This window comes from Ostrinia nubilalis, chromosome 5, assembly GCF_963855985.1.
Source record: "Ostrinia nubilalis chromosome 5, ilOstNubi1.1, whole genome shotgun sequence".
NCBI classification, from domain to species: Eukaryota; Metazoa; Arthropoda; class Insecta; order Lepidoptera; family Crambidae; genus Ostrinia; species Ostrinia nubilalis.
This window is the reverse complement of record NC_087092.1, coordinates 18,070,834-18,097,056: the sequence shown is the minus strand read 5'-3', so window position 1 is coordinate 18,097,056 and position 26,223 is coordinate 18,070,834.

Below are 26,223 nucleotides of genomic sequence, written 5' to 3'. Positions count from 1 at the left end.
CGTCCATAGAGACAGGATATTAAGTGAAGTCAAGTTACAACTTGACCTATACATAGACAAAGGGCAGGGTTTCTACGATCTACATTTAACTGTTTTTCCGACCCGAAGTTTGATTTTCACTAAAACTTCAGTGTTCATTTCAGCCAAATGACGTCTACTTTTTTACAAAGGCCTCCCCCAATAGACCGGTCCTGCGCCACCCACATCCAGGCACCTCCCGCGACCTTCAATAAATCGTCGGTCCACGTGGGGGGCCTGCCCACACTAAGTGTTCCGGTCGCATACATATTTCAAAACTTAATAAAAAGGCTTAAGGATCCGATCAGAGTTCCGAAAAAATAATTCTCAGATAAAGCTAAATTAACCGCTTGAGTCCCAGACGGCATTCATTAATGTCATAACAATTGATTACACTGGCCTACAGCCATTTTGGTGCCGGGGATTTAAGACCTGATTTTAAGTATGTCTTACATGGCGATATCAAAAATGTAATCAGTTTTTCTCTATCAGCTCTAGTTCCCGAGATAAGTGAAAAACAATTTTCACAATTAATATTTATTTTTATTAGCATTAAACATCAAGAAATTGTCTTTTGAGTGATTTTTTCGAATGAAACTTACTTGGGCAATCTCGCATGATTCCCCAACAGTAGTCGACCATCATATAAGTGTCCCATCTTCCTTGGTATCTACTCTCCATTGTTTTTATATCTTGGTGAAAACGTTTTCCTTGTTCTTCGCTTAGTTCTCCTAAATTTTGTTGGAGTGGATCTGGGTTACTGTTGAGATAGTTTAATTTTATACCCATATAACAGCCTAAATATTTGAATTGAACTAGTACATCCTTATCCTACTCTACATAGTTGTCAGCCTTATGCTTTCCGAGGAAATTTTGTAGAACTGGTACAAAAGTTATCCACGCAAGCCAATCCACATAATTCATAGAAATCTCAAATTTAGTGGTGTCTTTTATTAATAGACTTATTTTAAGTCCATTAAAACTACCTTCTTTTAGTTTTTCAGTACTTAAACCACGAAAATAATCTGTGAAATTAACTGCAAAAATTGACTATTTTTGCCATATCATAGGCACTCCAAGCTTCAAAAACTTACGTGTGCCTTTCTCCCATCGTCGCAGATGTTCAACGCATATTTTACATACAATATGAAGCAGCTACACTTAATTTTTGTGCCGAATTTCAATACCAAAGTGAGCAAAATACAAACGATTTACCGTGTTTTTAATGGTTTGACGCTGATCTTTCAGTAGTATTCACCACAAACTTATCAAAATGAATCAGGATCGTTAACACAACATCTGGACGTACTAGCCATATTAAAATAGTAACATAAAGTTTATCGATATTAATGTAATAATGACTATTTTCTAACAAGGCGGGAAAAAAATTAAAATGAGGGTAGTCGACAAACTAGAGCTGATGAGTTGAAATGAAGTATGTGAATATATTGTCCATTACCCATGTTATCGACCGTATAAACAAAAAGAGCTGCACCAAACAAAAATATTTTTTTTGCAGGCCTGTGTTATCTATTGTGTCTAGATTCGCGGGCCTTGAAGGATTAAATTAAGATTGACGCGTCTCGTGCCTACATAGTACGTACCTAGTATTTAGCTCTGTTAATAATAAAGCTACACCTAGCCATGATGTATTAAAAGGGTATGTTCATTAAAATCCGCAAGCAGTCGCCAGCGGCCGGATCAGTGTCAGTGAGTGGGCGTGATGGATGGATCCGAGAGTTCATCTCCACTGCTAGATGAACGTCACTGGCAATAATACAACGTTCCTTAAAATGGCCAAGCGCTCAGTGAAATTTTAGAAAAACTGTACTTTGCAAAAGTATAGGTATCATGAAAGAACTAAGTATTATCACAGCTCTTCAGTGTACAGCGGATACCAATATAGTTAGCTAAGGCGTGGTGATTTTGAGCATTGTATTTGCCTAATTCATGAAGCAAAAAGATGCGACAAAAACGCGTAATAAAACACCAACCTGCTTTGTGGACATGCGTCTATGCTAATAAGAGCTGTTTTCAACTTTCAGCGAAAGAAAAACTCTCTGGAGACAAATACGTTATTTGTTCAAATAACTAAATAATATCTCTTTTATAATCTAATACATATTTTAGTAGGTTGTTTTTCATAAGAACAAGCTATTTTCAGTCTATCTCTAGAGAAATTATCTAATTTCCGGGAAACTGATCTGAATTTCTGAATGAAAATCTGAGCCTTATAATCTCTACACATACTGAAATTATACAAAGTACATAATGCTATCAAGAAAAGTATTATCGGGGTCTTGTTTAGAATCTGCTTATATGGGATTAGTAAGAATTTATACACATTTTAAATGTGGGATTTTTATAAAATTTACTTACATTGTTTGGTAGAAGTTTCCTGTTCTTTTATATCATCATCACAATCAGGTCATACTCTACTGAAGGGAGACGACCCTCTTTAACTTTCAGAATAAAATGGAGGATTTGGACCCGACTCCCCTCGCAGACCCCTTGCTTTTTTTTTCCATATTCATTGTCATCATTTTTACCCACATTTATACAAATAAAGTGATTTGATTTGACCAAAAAAAATAAACCAGTATACATTCCTAGAACCCAGTCTCCTTCCCTAGTACTTGTTCTTGGTCCACTGCACAAGAGACGCGTACAAAGCTACGGGCACAGCTAGTATAAAATAAAGCTACATTATTCCCGAGTGGCGTAAGCGTAATTAATTAATAAAGGAACGAATTTCCTTACTGAGTTAAAATAATGGAATTATAGAGAGGATCTGGTGTCCCAAAATAGAAAATTTTCCTTCAATTTATTATTAATTTGTATTTTAGAGAGTGGAAGATTTTAAGTACTAAAAAATAAGAAACTAAAGTAAGTAGGTATCTGTTATTTTTAACAGTTACTAAAGCAATAAGTTTTGTGGAAATATTGACAACATGAAAGAGACGCCTTGTTTTTTTTCATTAGCGAATAAAAATCATTTTTTTCGTATCTACCAGCGGCATATGCGGCTTATGAATACAGACTGACAGCGCATCTATCACGCTGGCTGACCAACTGGCAGCCGAATACGAAATACGCTATTAAATATACAGGGCTTATTTGTTTCTATCTCATAATCGCGGTATTTTTCGCAAAAAAATATTGAAAATTTAATTCGCGGGTACCCCTATTATAATTTTTAAAGGTTAAGGTTTATTTTCGCGTGCCATTATGTCTATTCAGCTTTGTAGTAAGTGTGTACATATTTTTCTATGAACCAAGCAAATTATCCACGTGAGCCAATTTTTAAACCACGCGCAGCGGATAAAAGTAATTAAATATCAAAAAATATATTGTCCTCTTGCGACGACAGTACGACATCTTCTACGTTAATTTAATGGGAGATGTCACACTGTCTTCGCAAACGAACGAATATTGTTTTATTTACGTAAAATTGATTAGGTTACTGATTCTGAATCGCTCCTAAAAATTTTGATACACCCTGTATTTATCTCCTATTGCAAAAAACTCATTTCAGACGTTCTGCCACAAAGCCAACGCTGGTTGCGGATTTAAATCGAAACTTGTCACTATTATTAGTAATAATTTTATAGATTAAATTGATTTAGCTTTATTGTCTTATCTATAAGTACTACCTACTTGTCTGAAGTTATTTCATAGGCTTACAGGTCAAAGTTAAGTAGTGCTTAATACGCACTCCTACGCATTCAAAGGATTACTTGGTTCTGAGTAAGCTGCTGTTCGCTCAGTTTTATAAGCCACATCACTTAGAGCCTTCGCCTGTCTTGTGAGCATGACATTTAGACGTTAACATGCTTTATTCAGTTTAATTAATGATTAAACGAACTTAAAAAGTGAAGTTCTATCATAATTATGCGAGGGCTTTGTCCGAAGAGATTAGAAATAAGAACTATGTAGTATCACGTACGGTGATGCCAGTTTACGCACTGTTAGTTGAGGATTTTTTTTTTTTTTTTTTTTTTTGTGGGTATCTCACTTTACATCTTATTTGACATTGGTATCCGTCGTCAGTTAGTTTGGAGTAGTAATTTGTATTTTTTATCATTTCACTAATATGGGGGTTTGTGTTTTTAATAATATACATATAATGATTGTTAAAGACGGGTGGGAGGGTTTCTAATCTCTTCGGACAAAGCCCTCGCATAATTATGATAGAACTTCACTTTTTAAGTTCGTTTAATCATTAATTATGCTCGTGCTTTGTCCTCGAGATTAGAAATAAGAACTATGTAGATTTTGAGAGAACTGATGTGAAATGATAATAAAAACAAAGCTGTTTATTACTTTGCAAAAATAATAAATCATTAGTAAGAATACAATGCTTGTTTTATAATTACTATTAAGTGTGACATAACTGTCGTAGTTACCCGAGTGAATACTTTCGTATAATTGATAATTATTATTAAGGGTAAGTAATTAAAGGCAAGTATAATTAGCTGTTATATTAGCCATAATTTAAGTGGGAAAGTTAATTATTGTTTCCCAAATCAATTGTCAGTATTAGGTTCTTCTGGCAATTAAATGTTGATTGTTATTTCTGGACGCAATACGCATTCTATTAAAGAATTTGCCCAAAGTAGCTATTTGAAATAACGCTCCAACCGGGGGTAATTCTGATAATCAAGATTAATTCCTAATGTATGTGCTCTAGACGAGGCAACATGCCTCGTGCTGTGAGTGGTGAATATCAAGGTGTCAATATCACAAGCCTGCAATGTTAATTGAACTAAACTTGTGACTAAACTAAGTGCTCGGTGTTAGAGCGGTAAACAATTTCGTAAGCAACACTTTGCACAAAATGCTTGTACATGACATAAATTGTCAAAACAATACCAAGATTGATTGTTGTGAACTTGGGCGCGATGTCGTGATTAAATTGAATATTTGTATGCATAATATTTGAATGCTTATAAGGAAGGTTTGAACAATGTGTGTAATAATTACACTAACAAATGACAGTAAAATGGCTAATTTCTCAATATTTTAAATTTTTTGGAAACCATAATATCTGATTATGTTTCCAATATGACAGCCAAATTAAAAGACAAGCTTATTACAGCTATCGAAATTCACAATTTTTTATTAAAATAGTGGAATCTAATACCTCAATGAATGATAGTTATGGTAAAAGTAAAACAATTTCCTTGAACAATTATTGTACTGCTTGATCATCAGACAATGATGAAGATATAATATCCATAGATAGATGAAGATGTAATCTTCGTTTTATATGAGACATTTAGACACATGTAGCGTTTTTATTTTTATCCAATTAAAGAAACAAAGCTAGACTACATTATAAGGGTACTGCTAGTATACCCGTCGCTTGATCACATGTGATTTTTGCAATGTATGTGTAATACAAAAAAAGGAAGGAAACCGCAGAAATAAGCTTGACCTTGTTGTCTTAAAATTTTAATTGCGTATGCATCAGGGTACCTATCTAATTTAGGGTATATAACGATAACGAATTTAGCAAAATTAACGATGCCACGTTCTCCAAATGCAAAAATAATAAAATGGTGAATTTGGTAATGTCGAGTCCATACTAATATTGAATGGACTCTTCAAGATTCGGTATCTACCATGCTATTATCTAGATAAGATAGATCATTAGATAGGACACATCATTGTGTATTGATGATTATAATGATTTTTCTAGTTTCGCATCATTGCCACAATTATTTTTATTTGTGTTAAGTGGGGGGAAACTGCACGCCACCTATGCGGTGTACAAAACTGAATTTCATTCTGAGAAACTGAAAATTTTGAAGATCCTTAGTAAATACTTTTAGGCCAAGAAAGGTCAATGTTTGGAATCTTTGCAGATTAATTCTTATATTATGTTTTTAATATTAGATAATATTAATAAAATAAAATAGATGTTGGACCATGGGTCCCCAGAAGTTTCCCCGTAACACGCCGCCCCCCATCCCGTAGTTGAGACATCGGAGTACTATATTTCATGACACTTAATATAAGTTTATGAATAGCCTGATATAATTGCAATTTTTCTATGTCCGAATATAATCATGTATTATGTGATTTATACTGACATTTATTATTGGTTGTGAGATTGAAATCACATAACTCTATCCTAGTACAACAGAGTCACTTATTACTAGTGACCACTGATGGTAAAAATTTAAAAGCCAACCGACATATTTTACGAGATTCAACTGTTGCGGTTCTGAGCTGGATGCGGCTGGTGCGCTCACGAGCATGACACGTGATGACTGTTTTGAAAGTCAGGAGGTCAAGTCCTCTGTTTTCATCGGTTGTCTGCCTTTCGGGGAAGTCCCTTCAAGGTTAAATTCGTATAAGAAAGGACTTTTTGGTGGCTGCTGATTTGATTTTGGGATTCAATTCCAGATCAGCCCCAAACTTTGAAGTTCGCTAGGCAGTTTTTCGTGTTTTGGAAAGTTTTTATCAAAAGACATGGCGTCAATCTTCGGTGTTTGTAATAAATAAATAAATAGATGAGTCTTTTAACAATTTCACACAGCGCCAGCTGGCCCCAAAGTAGGTAATAATTGATCTTATCTTTAATGAGTCTAAGTAGAATTACGTTTTTTCTGATAAGGAATTCTTAGTAGACAGTCGAGAAAATGCGATTGGCATCGATAAGAAATTCATATTAAGGTAATTGTGTTGAGGCTTGTCCTACACAGGATCATCACCAATATTACAATCTCATCATGAAGGGGCGCAGCTGTTTCAGACCAACAGCGTTGCAGGTGTCGAATCTAATTGATTTCTAGTTTCAGCAGCAGCGGAAGCGGCGCAGATGTCAACGAGAGCAGCAGCGTCGGCGGCGGCAGGGTTCGAGGCTAAGGGTTCTGAGTCCAATGTTTCGATAGCCACTAATGGTTTTTCACCTGCTAACGATTTGGCGTGTATCATATCACCACCCGGTAGTGTGGATATAAACCCATCAAATTATGTCTTATTAAGACAACTCCCAATTTTTAAACAAGTAGGTATGCATTATTGCATTTTTTTTAATGTGATATGTACTTTTACCAGTATGGAACAGCCCTTTTGACTGCCTGCTAAAATATGTAGCGGGTAGGTAACAACTTAACACGAAATTATCTGCATGCCTAAAAATATTAACGTTCATATCAATTTAAAATTAAATATCGCCAAATTGTTATCACCGAAAAACTTAGACTTGAACTTACTTGACTTGAAGAATTAAGTAGGTAAGACAGTAAAATTACAACCCGTTGTAGTTGCCCGCAATACCGTAAGTATCGTAATATTTTTAGGATTCTGCGTCTGATTTAGAGGGTAGGTATTGTTGATAATACCGCAAACCATCATATTATAAAAATCACACAGCTCCGCAGTATGGTAGTATGGGTAATTATTATTTAAAAAAATAATTAACTTCGAACATCTGATTTAGAAGTAGGTTATTAATGCAAAGTTTTTAGTGCCGCAAACCCTTAGATATAGATAAATCATTACATTACGAACGTCTGATTTGGAGGCAAGTATATATTAATATCGCAAACTGTCAGACAAAAATAACCACACAAATTAAATAACGTGACAACCCGTGTACGGTTGCCCGCAATATGGTAGTATGTGTAATGATAATATTGTATTAAGTAAATATAATTTACTGTATTCGTCTGAATTAGAGGTAGGTAATAACTCAAACGTTAAAACGCAGATTGTCAGACAAAAACCACAACTAGCATAACGTGACAACCTGATATGGTTGCCCGCAATATGGTAGTATGTGTAATGATAATATTGTATTAAGTAAATAGAATTTACTGTATTCGTCTGAATTAGAGGTAGGTAATAACTCAAACGTTAAAACGCAAATCGTCAGACAAAAAACCACAACTAGCATAACGTGACAACCTGGTATGGTTGCCCGCAATATGGTAGTATGTGTAATGATAATATTATAATAAAAATAATTTACCGTATTCGTCTGAATTAGAGGTAGGAGTAGAACTCGAACGTTAAACCGCAAACCCTCAGACAAAAAACACAACTAGCATAAGAAGACAACCCGGTATGGTTGCCCGCACCATGGTAGTATGTGTAATAATGGATAGAACTTACTGCATCTGTCTTCTTCTTCGTTTGGTTGAAGGCGATGAACTTGCGTTTTTTCTAATTGTCTGAATTAGAGGTAGGAGTAGAACTCAAACGTTAAACCGCAACCCCTCAGACAAAAAACACAACTGGCATAAGGAGACAACCCGGTATGGTTGCCCGCACTATGGTAGTATGTGTAATGATGATGTTCTTCTTCTTCTTCTTTTGGTTGAAGGCGATGAACTTGCGATTTTTCCAATTGTCTGAATTAGGGGTAGGAGTAGAACTCAAACGTTAAACCGCAAACCCTCAGACAAAAAACACAACTGGCATAAAGAGACAACCCGGGATGGTTGTTCGCATTATGGTAATGTGTAATGATGATGTTCTTCTTCTTCTTCTTTTGGTTGAAGGCGATGAACTTGCGATTTTTCCCAATTGTCTGAATTAGGGGTAGGAGTAGAACTCAAACGTAAAACCGCAAACCCTCAGACAAAAAACACAACTGGCATAAAGAGACAACCCGGGATGGTTGTTCGCATTATGGTAATGTGTAATGATGATGTTCTTCTTCTTCTTCTTTTGGTTGAAGGCGATGAACTTGCGATTTTTCCAATTGTCTGAATTAGGGGTAGGAGTAGAACTCAAACGTTAAACCGCAAACCCTCAGACAAAAAACACAACTGGCATAAAGAGACAACCCGGGATGGTTGTTCGCATTATGGTAATGTGTAACGATGATCTTCTGTTGAACCGCTTGAACGACGTTCAGCACCCCATATCTTCTGCTCCAATTTATTTATTTTCTTCAGCAAATGTTCCTTATCCTCATTTGACGTTTTTCGTTCGGCATTTTGACGACACAAAAACACTATTTTTAACACTGGGTACGTATTTAAGTAGAAGAAGTGCGAACTGGCAGAGCACTGAATCGTGACTGACGACGGATACCAATGTCAAATAAGATGTAAAGTGAGATACCCACAAAAAAAAAAAAAAAAAAAAAAATCCTCAACTAACAGTGCGTAAACTGGCATCACCGTACGTGATACTACATAGTTCTTATTTCTAATCTCGAGGACAAAGCACGAGCATAATTATACAAGACGTTACTAAGTTTCTAATATAATTTTAATTTCATTTGTAATTCATCACCCGAAATTGATCTTAAATTCGTAAGAGAATAGGTAACTAGGTGTTGTGTGATTATAAGGCGTTTATTGCATTAGTTTCAAGAAAGCTTGAATTTTCAAGTTTGCTACATTCATCAATGGATGCTATCAGTGCACGGTGACCGTTGGATGAACCTGTGTCATCAGCAGCAGCAGGGTACTAATGCCAGTAGTCCTCAGTTCACTGCAAATTGCATATACGTTTGTACTTAAATATTTGTTTTAAGTTTGAAATCCCACAAATTACAATCAATAAAATTAAGTCAAATTATTCTGGAAATCAAATTAAAGCAACAAGGATTTACACATGTCAATAGATATCTCACCGTTTACGCTTCAGAGTGGTAACATGCATATTTATGTAGTTATTAACAGTCGAATAAACATTACCCTTCTCTTTGGAATGGGTTAAGTCGCGTGAGACACGGATGCAATGGATAATACCTCAAACAACAAGCAATTAGGCAAATAAGCAAATGCCTCGACGCATGTCGCCACTGCACGTGTCACGATCAGGGGATATATAATATCATCAGATTAGCTACTGAGTACATAAATCAATTATATCACGTGTAGTTTAATATCAAGATACATACGAGTAAATACTATCTAACCTGCCAGCTGGTAGAGACTGCGGTTTTTCCATAGATATCAGGCGTTTAACACAGTCATGGCCAGTGCATAAAAATCTATGTTTCGATTGCAATTCTTCGACTTTAATATAAAGCATGTTTATTTTATACTCATATTGTACTTATTGTAAGCAAAACACATCCATAAAGCAGACTGAGTGATCTTTTGTAATAAGAAAACATCTATGCACACCTGATAAGTAGGTAATTAATCAACCAAATTCAATAAGCCGCGAGCAACGATCAGCGAACATTCATGTTTTTGCTCAATGTCATTATATCAAAGGATCGCGAAATAAATTCCGATCAAAGCTCGAATGTTGTACGCTGGCGGTCACAACTCACAAACATCATACAAAGTCCATAAATATTGGTTTTGGTGTTGTAGCTGATTTATGGACAAACAGGCCATTTATTTCCAATTTATGTCGACAGTTAAAGTGAAAGTTGAATGCGTGTCACTTAAATAACAGTTTGGTAATCTGTTTTATTCATCCACTGGCAACTGGGCTTTGTTTGTTAGAATTACAAACAAATACTTTATTGTTAGTAATGAAAATTACATTAACTAACCATCATGATTAGGTTAATGTCAGATAAAAAACTCTATAGAAAACTCTATAGATTCTACTCAACAAAATTGCTTCTTGTCGAGATCATAATAGCTTTAGTATAGCGTCTGATAAATCGTCCATTTATAAACGACACCAAGGAACTACTTAGGTATTGTATGTGTTTCTTAAATTACACATATTCGTTACAAAATTATGTAATTTCTATTAGACATTACGTGTCTACACCAAAAGCTGCCTAGCTGCTGCCAAACTCGATTCCCGATCGGGTCAATTTGGCAAAGAACTTTCCTAAATTGGCTTGGGCCAGAACGTAATGCTGAGATCATTTGGCTGGAGCCCGGAGCGCCCTGGCCTGTGGCCTGGCTCTTATCGAGATCGATGGGATCTCTATTAAAGTAAGATTAAGTATGCCTAATTCGTCCCACTGCAGGTCAGAACTTAGATACAGACCACGCTAACACCTCAGCTAACACTGGGCTAAATGGAAAGCAAAGCATCATGTTACCAGCCTACAGTTATATTGCGTTATGGTATTTCTAATAACGTATCAAAAATGCACTAAAATTAACTAAATGGCAATGACTGCACTACACTGAGACGACAAGATCTTTTCAACAAATACATAGTTTTTACGTCTATTAGTCATCAAACTAAGTATGGCGATGAATTCATTTTTTGAATATTTTGTTCTATTACATAATACAAAATTGTCCATAAAATCTGCGCATCCACGAGGCTAGGCAAAAAACGTATTATTCAATTATTGGCTGTCGATATTCTGGAGTGCCGACTGATTGGCAACGCGCTTCGCGAGTTTTTCGTTTTGCGTGCTAGGCCGGCGACACGCGGTCGCTTTGGAGCAGTGCGACTAGCTGAAGTTACCTCAAACTGCTCACAGTAATCTTGCAGCTACAAGAGATTCCGTCGTGCAGTCATAACGAAGCAACGACAAAGCATAACGAAAAATGCAAACTTCACAAAATTGTATGCACTGGCCGGCAAAGTACGGAGTCGAAAGTACCGCAGCGTCGCTTTTGCCAAAACTCAACTTTTTGACTACCGTCTGTTCCATCGCCATTGTCTTATTTTTCACTTTAACTGATTTCCTCAGATCTCAAGTTGGCCAGTTTTTCACCGCCAGCGTTGGTCTATCAACCCTTTTAAAAGTTTAAGTAGTGCATGTACAACCGCCCTTCCATACATAGCTCGCGGCGGGCGCCCCGCCGCGCCCGGAATGGCACAATCAACCCACGCCGATAAAACAAACAGGGATTTGATTAAGCAGTTTTACAATTTTACGGCAGCGATTTTTGACGTTTAGTCTTTATCGCGCACTATAAACAAAACTGCGAGCGGACAGCGCGAGGCGCTACATTCGTTTTTACAGGATGTCGAAAATGGGAATACTCGCTTGTTTTTGTTTCGATGATGCAGGGCGAAAATAAATGAAATCATGTGAGTGTTATCGATATGACAAAACAGACAACATACATATTTTTTGCATCATGAGTATATAGAAAATATGGGCGTCAAGACAATAAATTTATTTCTTAGACTGTAAGTAACGGATAACCTAAATCATAAAGTACGATGAAAGATCAAAGATCAGTAAGAGAGAGACCGCTATTGTACTCGTAATTTGTAACAAGAAATGAAAAGTGATACAAATGTTGAAATCAGCAAAGATAAGGTAAAAGTTATTTTATTTTAAAGTCTCCAAGAATGCAAAAAGTTTAAAGATATGTTTTAAAACAATGCCGCCCAAGACTGCAACAATCCGCGCCGTAGGCCGCGCGGCTGCGGCGGCCGCGCAGGCGCCATTTGCATAAGCTGCGCCCGCCGCATATCTTAGCATATTTTTTAATTTTTGTCTCGCCCGCGTATGAACTTTGCTCATATTTTGCTCAAAACTGACTCTTTTAAACACGTTCTTGGGGTTTAATGAATAATTTAGACTAGTTATCTTTTCCACAGATTTCCATTAATAGAAAAATATTAATACTGGATTGTAGGATTTTGTTTTGACTGTAGAAAAACATACATTTACCGAAAAGGAAATTCACAAATGTAACTATATTCACAATTGCTTTTAAATACAGTTTTAAATCCAAAAATGATGTGAATTGGTAGTTACCTAATTATGATTCTGTATGTTTCGATTGAACGCATTAATATGCAACGACACGCGTTAACATGCTTATTGTGACAGCGCCAAGGATCCAATGGAATAAAAGAGCAATCAATCGACGCTAACTGAATTTTCAACCTCGTTTTCCGGACTGATACATGCAAACTTGAATTGAGTATTCGAAAAATAAAGTCGCCTTTTTTATCGAAAAAGTATTCAAAACTTTAACCATATTATTAGGCACCTAAAGCAAATTGGGGTTTTGCGATCAAATAAGCGCTCAAAATTCAGCATTGATTAAAGACCTCAAGTCAATTATTTTACGCTTAATCACAGAATAATGAACTTTTAAATATCCAGACTTATAATTATCTAGACGAGACTACAAAAAAATAAACTTTCACTTCTAAGATCTCTATTTACTTTGAAGAATATGAACTTGAAGAGACAATTTAAAGAAAAAACTAGTCATTTTGCGCTGTGTATTACGTAGCTGTATGTACGTAGCTTTTTAAATAAATAACACTAAACATTGACACCACTGTCGTTAAGCAAAATTGATCGTCGGCTCTCGTAGCGCGCGTCCGCTACGATTTGTTACAGTGCTACGAGCTACGAGTTTTCGTAGCAGTTTTCGCGCGACAAAATCGTATAACGATCAAACTGTGTCGGGTGTTTTGATTTTTATTACTTTCAAACTCGCAGACAGCCAATTTAGATGGATTGAACTACACCCATTTATCTCAAACAAGTATATCAAATGCTACATTTCTAAATATCTAGTGAAGTATAACAACTTGTAAATCTTGTTTGCAATAGGCTATTGGTAATAATCTAACGGTTTTCATCTGGATGTCTAATTTATGCTTTCTAGCAAAGTTAATTAGTAATTTACTTTGATTTAGTGGCACAATGTTCACAATGTTCTTCTTTTTACTGGAAAAACTTGGGAATGTACTCGAATTTCTGCTGAGAATGGCTTGACAGTGGTATCACATTGGCTCGAGGATAACCTCTTAACGTTAAATACTGCAAAAACGCACTATATCTGTTTCTCCATTTATGATCGTTCTCAACCTGCTGCCGATTTCAAAATAAAAATTCATAATTGCAAAAACTTTTCAGATTCTGACTGCTCGTGCGTTGACCTGGAGAAAGTTGAGCATACTAAATATTTAGGAATAATATTTGATCAAAGATTATCCTGGCATGTTCACATTGAATTGATCTTAAATAGAATTAGAAAATTAATTTGGACTTTCAAGATATTACGTCATATTGCAAATAAGGAATTATTAAACCAAGTATATATTTCATTAGCCCAATCGGTTTTAGGTTATTGTCTGCCGATCTGGGGAGGTGCATCTAAAATGAAATTTTTGGAACTTGAAAGAGCTCAAAGATCGCTGGTGAAAGTTATGTACTTCAAACCCTACAGGTTTCCTACTGATATGCTCTTCCTGACGTCGGGCCTCCTTAGTGTACGTAAGCTTTATGTGCTCCTGATTGCCTTAAAAATACACAAATACTTTCCCTACGACATCAAAACTACTTTTGCTAAACGTCAATACGGTAGACTGTCATCCTCTATTTATAATGTCCTTAAGGCTTGGTATTTCTGCTAAAGTAGGTATTTCGCGCTGTCAAAATCTGCGCGCGCAATACCTCGCCGAAGACAGCGCGCCAAAGAGCTCTCGCGGCTACACAGTATAGAAATACGCAGTTGGTTAGGTTAGGTTGACTTCCTTCCGTTCAAGCGTCACACTCCCAGCATTTTCTAATACAAATCATATCCAAGTGATACAAATTAAAACAACTTTCAAAAATTTTGGGAATATATTTTAGAATCGAATAAATTTAGAATATAACTGCCAAAGTAAACACGGTTCAAAGAGGCGTGGCGTCACCCGACCTTCCGGAAGTTCCGCGCCGGCTAAAAGAATTTCAAGATTACGTCACTCGACCTATCGGTAGATCCTCGGGAGCTTGAGCGATTGGAAAAACATTTTATGATCAGTTACTCGTAGTAGCGATTATTTAGAGCTTGGATAATAAATTATAGTTGTTGCAATTCACGAAACTTTGCATGAGGTTAATTACATTAACCAGTACACGCATCAATTTTGTTCAGTCTTTTTGTTTATTAATAAATAAAAATATCATACTAAAATTGCATACATATTTGTTTGTGGTCTGGGTGTATTCTTTCCATAATTTATGTATAACGTATGTACGGTACGGGGCTCTGTATCGAAAATCACTATGAGCAATGAGCATCACACACGGTTACCTGGAGTGCATTACCGCAGCAAATTTTTTATAAATGTTGTGCTTTAGAGAGTCGAGAGTATAGCAGATAATTAGTCCATCGTGAGCAGAAATTTGTCCACTAATAGCAAAATTCGTTCAAATTATAGTTTTAAAGTTATTAGGAAAAAAACAGATTTTGCTGGGGTAACGTTTCAAACATTACCCTGGCAGTTTTTTTTTTTGAAAGTCGTTCTATCCCGGAACCAAATACATGGATAGATAGCTCTTGTTGCGTAGTAATTCGTCCACGAATAGCAAAATTTGTTCGTGTTCCGGTTCTCAAGTTATTTAGAATTTTGCTGGGGTAATGTTTTGTGATGTCCCAGATCTCGTAAATGGCTCAACGCAGAAGTTTGAAAAAATAACAATGATAAACCTTGATATGTCCAAATTAGTTCAAACATTAATCATTGATTTGAATGATAAACACCAGTGTAATTAAAAGATTTCGAAAATCAGATAAAACGGATTTGTGAGTAAACCAGTACTCTTACAATCGAATAAAAAGGTGTAACATGTACCCCTGGTACACCTTTATAACCACAGTAAATATAAATGATGTGGCTTTGCGCAAAAGAGAGATTTCAAGAAATCAAATTTATTTTAACAGTCTTACTTTCGTGGCCGAATACGCGATTCCCTTATAACAAGGGAACATGGCATACAATGGACAAATTAAAATATTCCTTGAATAAGCTATCCTGTTAATTTCAGCTTTATATTACTACTTATAAGAAAGTTATCGAACTGCAAAAAAATATCAGGAATTCTTCTATAAGCCGACCAAATTATAAAGGTTACAAAAAAGCGACCGTTCCATACATAAGGCTTGCCATCTTAAATGAACGGTATAATATCGAGGTTTCGTCAGTACAGTTGCGAACAAAGGTGTTTGTGTAGTGTAGTTGAGTTGAGAGGTCAGATTATTGAAATAATAAAACGAACATTTTATTTTTTAAATACATTTTAAAAATAATTTACATTACAGATAACAATGAGAGGATGACATTGCAAGGTGGTGCCAGTCCAGTCTTAAATCCGTTGATATATGCTGCATCTGGCATGTTTTTGGCTAAAAGATTCTTCTATCTTACGGCTTAGACCTTTAGCTACAGACCTTAGACAGTATTTTTGTGAAATTTCTTACGCATGGTGGAGGAAGGGACGCTCTAGACACTCAAGTCTACAAGGAGTCACATCAACTCCTGTTTTAAATCCGTTGACATCTGCTGCATCTGCCATCTTTTTGGCTAAAAGATTCTTCTATCTTACGGCTTAGACCTTTAGCTACAGACCTTAGACAGTATTTTTGTGAAAATTCTTACGCATGGTGGAGGAAGGGACGCTCTAGACACTCAAGTCTACAAGGAGTCACATCAACTCCAGTTTTAAATCCGTTGACATCTGCTGCATCTGCCATCTTTTTGGCTAGAAGATTCTTCTATCTTGCAGCTTAGACCTTTAGCTACAGACCTTTAGCTACAGACCTTAGACAGTATTTTTGAAACATTCTTACGCATGGTGGAGGAAGGGACGCTCTAGAGACTCAAGTCTACAAGGAGTCATATGAACTCCAGTTTTAAATCCGTTGACATCTGCTACATCTGCCATCTTTTTGGCTAGAAGATTCTTCTATCTTACAGCTTAGACCTTTAGCTACAGACCTTAGACAGTATTTTTATTATTTATTTGTGTCAGTGTGCTCTTCTAAAGAGTGTAAGACGATTCTATGTAGGTAATATTAAAATGTAATTTTAACTCATTGGTTTTGTCTCATATTTCAGGAATTTACTATGTATCATGAGTAGAGTCTTCGTTTAAAAGGATGCGAACGATTTAAATTTCAAAAGGTAGACAAAATTGATAATTCTTAATTATCAAAAATTTAGGCTTTCTCCAGTAACACTGATATTATTATACTGTGACTCATCAAAGTCATCATTGTCAAAAATATTGACAAATCGCGAACTGTCACAGCCAAAAAACTGACACGCGTCCGTCCTCCGTAAGCGCCACCGCGCGACTGATTGAGATTGTCCAAGCCGTCATGGACGATTTTTCCACATTTTTTAACATAGTAACTAAATAAGACGCAATATAAAAATTTCATCCGTTAAAAGCCCTCAAGTTATTTCTGAACTTTAGTTTAGTAAAAGATTTAGAATCTCAAATCGCTTATTTTAAAAATAAAACCATAATTAGAAAACGAATAGAGGTAACTTTGGGAATTTATTCTATCGAGTCAACTTCATCAAATCGTGTTTCCATCCGTTAATAGCCCTAGAAAATATCCTCAACTATGCCCAATAAAAATCTTAGCCTTTAATTTTACTGTTTAGTACCTCAAAAATGAAAAATGAAAACCCCATTTTCGCCATTTTCTCTGCTACCCGGCCTTAACAATGAATTAAATATTTATCCGTTGACTATCCATGAGTGTAAAAACAGAATCACAGAGTGGCTTAAGACCAAAAACTATGACGATATCGAAAACCTAGTCAAACCTTATACATAGTATTCACACACACACACACACACACACACACACACACGCACGCACGCACGCACGCACGCACGCACGCACGCACGCACACACACACACACACACACACACACACACACACACACACACACACACACACACACACACACTGACACGCGGTACAATAGAGATTTGAATAAGTTCTACTTAAATATTGTTAACACAAGAGCGGTGTTTCCTAACACAAGCAACTGTATGCTTAAAAGGAAACTCCAAACCCTGTATGTTATTTAATGTACTTTTGTAATGAAATAAAATATTTTGTATTTTGTATTTTTGTATTTTGTATTTTTGTAATGTGAAGAGCAAGCTGCAGCTCGATCGGCTATTATCCACAGCGTCTGCGGCGACCCTCTCAGCACAGACAGTCACCTTCCACTACAGACAGGCCCTCTCAGGGGTGGCACATACCACGGTAATATTATCATACAGTATTATAACTTCATATAAACAGGTGAAACGCGAGCTTTCCTTCGAAATTCAAATCTCGGTATGCGCTCGACATGCAAAAGTCGGGGGTGTCGCGAATGTGCAATCGGACGTGGTGTTGTTTTTTAAACAGTAAGCGCTCTTTTTTTATAAACATAATTACAAGTACCTATTTATACAGGGTGTTAGGTAAATGGGTTTATAAGCTGACACTAGACCATGTTAACATACCTATGCATATAAATGGTATGGTGAAGCCAGTGATATCATAATTTTATTTTTTAAATTTTCATACAAAATAAATATATAAAATCAGATTTGTATGAAAATTAAAATTATTAAAATAATGATATCAATTTTCTGACTTCATCATACCATTTATATACCATGGGCTAGTGTCGGCTTATAAACCCATTTACCTAAACACCCTGTATAATAATCAAGCATTTTGTACGCCTAAGTCGAGACGCATACATTTTACGGTCGTAAATTTATAAGATTTGTTACTAAATCTTAACACAAATATATTCTTTTAATTAAATCTACTAATCACAAAACAACATGCATTTTTATCCTATTTCATTCACAAAGTATTTTGTTTGTCAAAATAAAATAAAGATTACAATCACAAAATACATTCACAATACTAGATAAAAATTCAAAGTAGGCATAGATGTAATGAAAATAGGTCTGCAAGGCAGGCAGCCCTATCGCATCTTGTCATACGGTGACGTTCCGCGCGGCTGTTGACATTTATTTCAAAAATATGCCCGAGTTGGAATACTGTATAGATAGTATTACCGTGCACATACACTGCCGATGTAGTGCCCAGTATTAAAAATATGTTTACTATTGCCTTTAACATATTGTGTTCATATACCTATATAGGAAACCACTTCATGGTGCTAGTGACATTAGAAATTGTTTGTAAAAAATTAAATCCAGTATAACTGAGGAAATTGTAATGAACAACGAATTATAGCCCTAATAAAAGCGATAAAAGCCAATTTACAAGAGACCGGACACTATTCTAAAATAATTTCTTGGGGTAACACGTAAAATCGACGATTTATTTATAATTAAGTAAAATCTAGCTCATTTTCGTTTAATTTTCAAAAAATTTCGCTTTACCAAGTATTTTATTTTCCTGTGATTAATAATAATAATTACACTCGGTGAGGTTATCTAACAACAGAACAACCTAAAAATAAACCTACCCTTATTTTACTATGCGCTTGGCAGCCCTTCTATGAAGCTCGCTATTTTCGCCATGCCCGTATCTTAATATTCGACAATCGAGACTAGTTCAGGTTTGTTTAGTTGAGCAGATAAAATTCGGCGGAGTGCACTCGCGTCGGTGGCTCAAAATGGCTGAAATAAAACGCAGAACTTTACCCTTGTATAAGTTTAGATGCTTTTAATGTTTCACAATTTCTTAGGTTGTTTCGTATTTTTGTGTGTTTTGAAGAACGTTTCATTTTGTATTTTAACCATCTGTTTGCATTTGTATTTATGGAAAATAAAGATTTTGCAGTTCATTGCTGATAGATAAGTACTATTTTGGCACGAACGAGCTTAAGTTTTTACTAGGAGGTACCATATACATTTTTACAAAAAAAATATGGGAAATATTATATCACAGAATGATTTTAATCACATTATTATTCATTCATAATGGTTCAAGAATATTTGACTTGGACAACACAGGAGACCACCGTAAAGAAACAGAAAACAAAAAGCACCAAAATTTTCCCAACGACTAACAACGATTTTGTGAAAATTAATGTTGTGCTCATGTCCACTGTCACGGGCAGGACGTTTTTATCTCGCGAGCGCACGGCCTAACACGCGACGCGGCGCTTAGGCTTAGCGCTGACGAAGGCTTGCTGCTGACACATTGTTACGGAAAGTATACATTGTAGAAACTTTTTTTACTTAATATGTGAAACCTATCAAATTTGATATATTTGATAAATATAGCAAGGTACCTACTCAGAATTTGTTACAGGAAGTAGCTGGTTTTAGTATTATTTTGTTACAGACAGCATTTTTAAACTAATTACTGATTTTGTTCCAGAAAATATTGTTTGATAGGTCGGCACTGCTTCCCTGACTGTAAAAATTGCCGATATCGATGACTGACATCTAGAACTGTAATTGATAAGGTTGACAAGTAAGTATTCCATGGGCATTTATTATTATAAACTATTCCATAAATATTGAAGACTTCTATATCGAAATAGGGAGTGCTTACAAATTAGTTGCAATCAGTGAGTTTGAAAGAATACAAATAAAATAACACTAGGAAAAGTTTAGAGCCAAAATTAAAACAAAATTTCGAGTGGCAAAATATTTATAACAAGGAAACTTCGTCCAATAGGTGGCGTTGCTGCGGAGTGGAATGTTTCAGAATAATTAAAAGTTTGTGTTTCACGACTTCGACACGCTACTGGTGAACAGATATAAACATCTCGAGTTCGATTTTCGGAGAATAGTATTGTTAATATTTATTGAACTAGTTTTCGTTCCATTATAAATGTTTGAGAAGGAGTTAGTAAGGCTTTATTAATATCAAAATCATTTTTGTTATGATAGTTTACGGTACCTACTATGAAGATTTATAGTATTTTCCGGTCGGAGACATCCCAATTTCATAAATAACAACTGTACACAAACTATTAGTTTCGTATTATTAGGTACAGCATTACGTTTGCTTTGCGATTCCCAAACAAAGCTGTTTTGAAAAACTTTAAATTACGCTGCTGAGCTTTTCATGCTTGTCCTTTGACAGTCGTCGTAAAAATTAAATTCGGGAAACAGTTTCAAAGCACATTTGCGACGCGACCTCCAAAAAGTTGCACACGGAAATTCACCCACGACGAATTTCCGCTGCACACATTGGAGATTTTTGTGCATTTTTAAATGTAGCACACTGGACTAACTAATTTTATTTCGGAACACGGAAGACATGCTGGTATCGCGTGAAAAGTGGGGCTCGCTAATTAAATTAGATTTTCAAGTACGATACCGTTGTTTTTCCGTTTCAACTTGCTTTTACATAAAACTGTGCGAGTGGGGGAATGAAAGATTTATTTATTTATAGCTGACGTTTCCTTTTGCTAGGTAGAATCTTTTGTTTTAAAGCCGTCCTTAATTTAACTGAAATCCATGCCATTTGAAGAACTTTGGGCAGTTCAAATATGACAATAAGTACAAGCTATTAGTCATATTGGAATATCCATGTTTGTCTATCTTGTAGGTAGGTAGATTAGGCATAGACTGATACTGCAAGCTACTGTGGTCATTGTGTGTGATGAATGGATATAATATTATAAAAGTGTAATAACGAGAACTCATCTATAAAGCGATATTTGTTCTTTCTTGTTATTCTGAACCTTTACATATTATTTCATTCTTTCAGAAGGTTGCGAAGATCTAAGAGCAATAGCAATTTACAAAAATATTGCTTTAACAGATGTTACCATCTTTTAATATTTTCTAGTTCAAACAGCCTCAACTAAAAGGATACCTACGCCAAACAGAGAACGTAGAAAAGATTTCGAGATTAAAGTCCTGGGGCACGGCACAAAATGGGCAGCATATTGCGAGCTATAAACGCATCGTCGACACTGCAATATAACTGCAGTTGTGTCAGAGGTGCAAAATCCACCCTTAAATCTCACCACTGAGTTCTCCAGCTTACATTTTTCATAAGCGCTTTCAGACATTTTACATTGTGGAATATTGAAATTCAATCAACATTTTCTAAAAATAATATTCACAAAAATGGACACCATTTTTTGTTTCATTAATTATTTTATTTCGTGGAATACTTTTTCCTAGTATTTCCTAAATAAACACTGAGTCGAGAATTTAAAATGATCATTTTTTGCGAACATTACTTACTAAACTGAACAGATTGTCTTAATTCCGTCACATTTTATTTGCAAAATGAGAGCCAAGTGCGATAACCTTTACCCGCGTTTACGTCCGTATTCACAAACATTACTATGAGGTCTCATAGTGCGCGTGGACGCACAGGGTGACACACGAACCATCCACAGAGCTCTATTCAACGCTGTGCGTTCGATTTGCTGCTTCACTTAAGCAAGCATCGTTTGTGAATACAGCGTTAGTCTTTTGCTTTTGTATGTCTTTAAACTGTGACATTCTTGAGCTCAGAATTATTTACAGGCTGATGGATGACATTTTGGGGTGATCCTTAAAAAAACTATATAATTGACTAATACCGCTGGACTATTGTGGTGACCCACTCCTTACATTAGCATAAGTATTTGACTATATGTATGTATGTAGCTCAGCAGAAGATGCTAAAATTAATCAGTAATTTCTACAAAACAAATCACTAAAATTCTTAAAAAAAAGCTTAACAGTAATTTCATGACCATTTCAGCTGTTACAGAACCGCAATTCAAATCCGTATATTTATAGCATTATCACGTCAATATTAAGTACGTTTGCGTGTATCTTTGGATCCTCAAGCACGATGGTGGCGCCTCACTCGTATCGCACGAGTTTGTCGTGCATACGTAATACCCGAAACTTTCACATGAGGAACTCCTTAATTATGAAGCTCGCTTGAAGCCTATCAATAGAACACAATGGAGACGTGTGTTAAGTGGGTCAAACAACTCCAATGTAAAATTATATTTGGTAATTATCAAGTGAACTTCATCATTATAATAAGTACTCATAATAATAAACATTGCTAAATTTTAATCGTGGGAAAATCACTTAAATGAAAGAAACGCACTCAACGAAATCATGTTTATTGATACGTACCGCCCTCCTATAATATTAATTTTATACTTTTAGCTATTGCGATGAATGTGCAATGTCACAACAAACATTTTTATGTTTAGTGATATAAGAAATGTTAGATTATAAGCCTAACCTTGTAATTAAATAAAATAAATAAATAAAAATAAATAAATGTAGGTAGACTAATATTTACTCTGCTAATAGTCATTTACAAAGTATTCTACGACTCATGCAGTCGTCTACAGCGTAGTACCGTCTACGGCGTCTAGTTCTGACTACGGCGTGTGTAGCTCCGACTACGGCATATGGCCTGTCTACGGCGTAGTCACCGTAGCTAATAGGGGTAATCACATTATGGTTTTCTTTCAAACGTTTGATGTTATTTATCTTCATTTATTGATTTCGACTACTAACTCTGATGCCCTAAATGTCTGCTTGATAATTAGCATGTTTATTAATAGACATACACAAAGTTGAAAACTAAGTAAAACTTTAGTTTTAGATTCGAATTTCATCGTAAATTCGTATTGAATAAGTTTCTTAACCTTTGGCGTGCTATTGAGCCGCGCAAAACTGCACCCCCCAACTGCTACGGTTTTCAAATGATGTTTCAAAATGACAAAGTAGTCTTGTCTTAGATCTGAGACATAGCAGTTGACGGAGGTTGCACAGATCTGAGACAAAGCATAGGAGAGGTTAAGAGCCATTTCACAAAAATATTCCGCGCGAATTTAGGTAAAAGCTGTCAACGCAACGTCAAAAGAGTAAAAAGAACGCTGAAATGGACAAAAAAATCTTGAGCCGTGACCGTATTAAGACTTGATTTAAGTTATTAATTTTAAGGTAGAATGAGGTATTCAAACTTGATAAATTAATTTAAATTTTTAATAGAGTTTATTAAGTCTTTTATATTTCGATTCATAATGAAACACGAATAGGTATAATATGTAAAATATATATTAAGTACAAAATAAAGACAGTCACATAGTGAAAAAAAAATCTGCCCCCTTACAGCTCCATCATCGGACCCTGGATACGAATAATGAAACACGAATAGGTATAATATGTAAAATATATATTAAGTACTAAATAAAGACAGTCACATAGTGAAAAAAAAATCTGCCCCCTTACAGCTCCATCATCGGACCCTGGATACGAACTATACGTCAAGGCGAATCACACAAGCCCAAACTCCATAGGGTTCTATTGTTTTGTTAAGGAGGTGGCCATTGCATCTCCTCCAGATCCATTATCAGACAGAGCTAAGAAATAAATAAATAAATATTATTATAAGTAAACAAATAACTAAAATAATTCATCTTACTATCTTACTTCTTACTAGTCTTACTAATATTATAAATACGAAAGTTTGTGTGGATGTCTGGGTGTTTGTTACACTTTCACGCAAAAACTACTGAACAGATTTTGATGAAACTTTACAGTACAGTACAGCAGTACTAGGCAGTCTGTGTTCAACTATCACTCGGGTCTAGGGATTGCAATCTGGTATCATTTTCAATCCGGCCGGATTTCACCGGATTGACGCTAATCCGGGATTGCAAAGTTACTTGTTCTAGTATTTAGTGATTTTTAGTTTTGATAATAGTACATAAAAAGAAAAATAAAATACGTATTTATTGAAAATAAAGTCACTTTTATTTATATTTTTCGGTATTAATTGTAATTTTTGGTAAGTACGTACTATTTGTACTAATAAAATTATGAAAATTCTAAATAAAGTTAGTAATCAGTCTGACTCTCACTTATTGCTGTATGTATCTGAAAGTACTTAAGTAATAATACTATTAAACTCTTATTAATAATTTACACCTGACAGACTTAAATCAACAAAACAGTCTTTTAAATTTGTACTTATAAATTCAACTTCAGTTCTTTTTAAGAAATAATCTGACTCCTAAGAAACAATAAAACAAGAAGCATTTATTTTTTGCAAAGGAAAATGCAGTGTAGTGTCGCGGCACGTCTAGCGATCTGGCAAATGCGAGCGCGCTTGACTTTCCCAGTTCACGTTCGCGTATTTTTTGCTTTACCGGATCCGCCACCGGATCCGGCGCCGACTCACCGGATCCGGTAGGTCCAAAAACACACCGGATCCGCCGGATTACCGGATCCGCCGGACCGGATTGCAATCCCTACTCGGATCGGACGTTCCTATCGCAAGACCTTTGGTTCACTCAGTTCCGATACGACTCTAGTGCTGTGTGTAATCATTTTCGTAAATACACTGAGTTTATTAATTTCTACGAGTGGATTTCATTTTGACTGAGACCTACGCCATGAACCCTGAACCAGAAGACCCTGTCGCCAGCGACAGCGACGCTCATCCATCCCTGGCGTCGACCAGAATAACAATGTATAGGCTATAATTTATGACGATCTGTGACAAACTAAATTTCAAGCGGGTGAAGCCGCGGGCAATACTACATATTTCATACTAGCTTTTTGCCCGCGACTTCTTCTGCGATGAAGTGGAAAATGGTTCTAATAGAATAAAAATATTCTAAGAAAATTAATTTTGTTAAATGATTATATTTTTTGATATAAAATCTACAAATTATTATGTTTAAATATTTGAATACTTACAAAATTATGAGATCTTTCTAAAACAAAATTAAAACACTACACCTGCCGCAGATTTCTTTGTAAACAATGTTTTTTTGTTTTTCCTTCAGGTGCTAAAATCACCAGGCTATTGTGTGCGCATACTCTGGAGTATTCCACATACAACTGGTCGTCGGAGAAGCATAGATTTCCATTAAGTCTACTCCCGCTACCATATAGAACTCCGCTAAAACTCGTGAGGGCGCCAACACTTACTTTTGTATCGAAAATTAGTATGAGCAGCTGCGCACGCGGTTGCCCGTTGCAGGCTCTATGCAACCACACTATTTTAAACCGTGGTCCATAAGCATGAGATGGGAAACTGCACTCTCTTGAATTCTCTTGAATTTGATGGTGTTAGGGGAATCCTAGGAATGAATACAGACTTTCCAATGGAATCTCCTCATCAATATTGCGAAATTGCGAGTTGCAATGCAATGTTACGTTTTCACTTGTTATTTTATTGTTATCTGACCTTGATTTTTCAAACACGTGTCAAAATAAAAAAAATAATTTAAATCAAAAGTACTAAGGAATATTTCATTGATATCAACTTAGAAACAAGCACAGATCACAGAAACTAAAGGGAAATGTGACAAGGGACAAATTGGAACATATTGCTTGTGAAAGCAATGATGACAGTAGCGAAGTCATTATGTAAACAGTTTATATTGCTTGCATAGTACTAAAGATTATTCGAACGTTGAATACTGATACCGCAGTGGATAATGAGCACATAATTTGATTTCTTTGTGTGTGTGAATTTCTAATACGACACTGAGTTTCGAACTCAGCGCATTACTTACATCTCTCTATATTTCTATGGAACCAAGTTATCTCCAAAATAACATTCCACACCTTTTTAACCTAGTCAGGTAATAATTTTAATAAAATACGAAGCACGTCATCTATC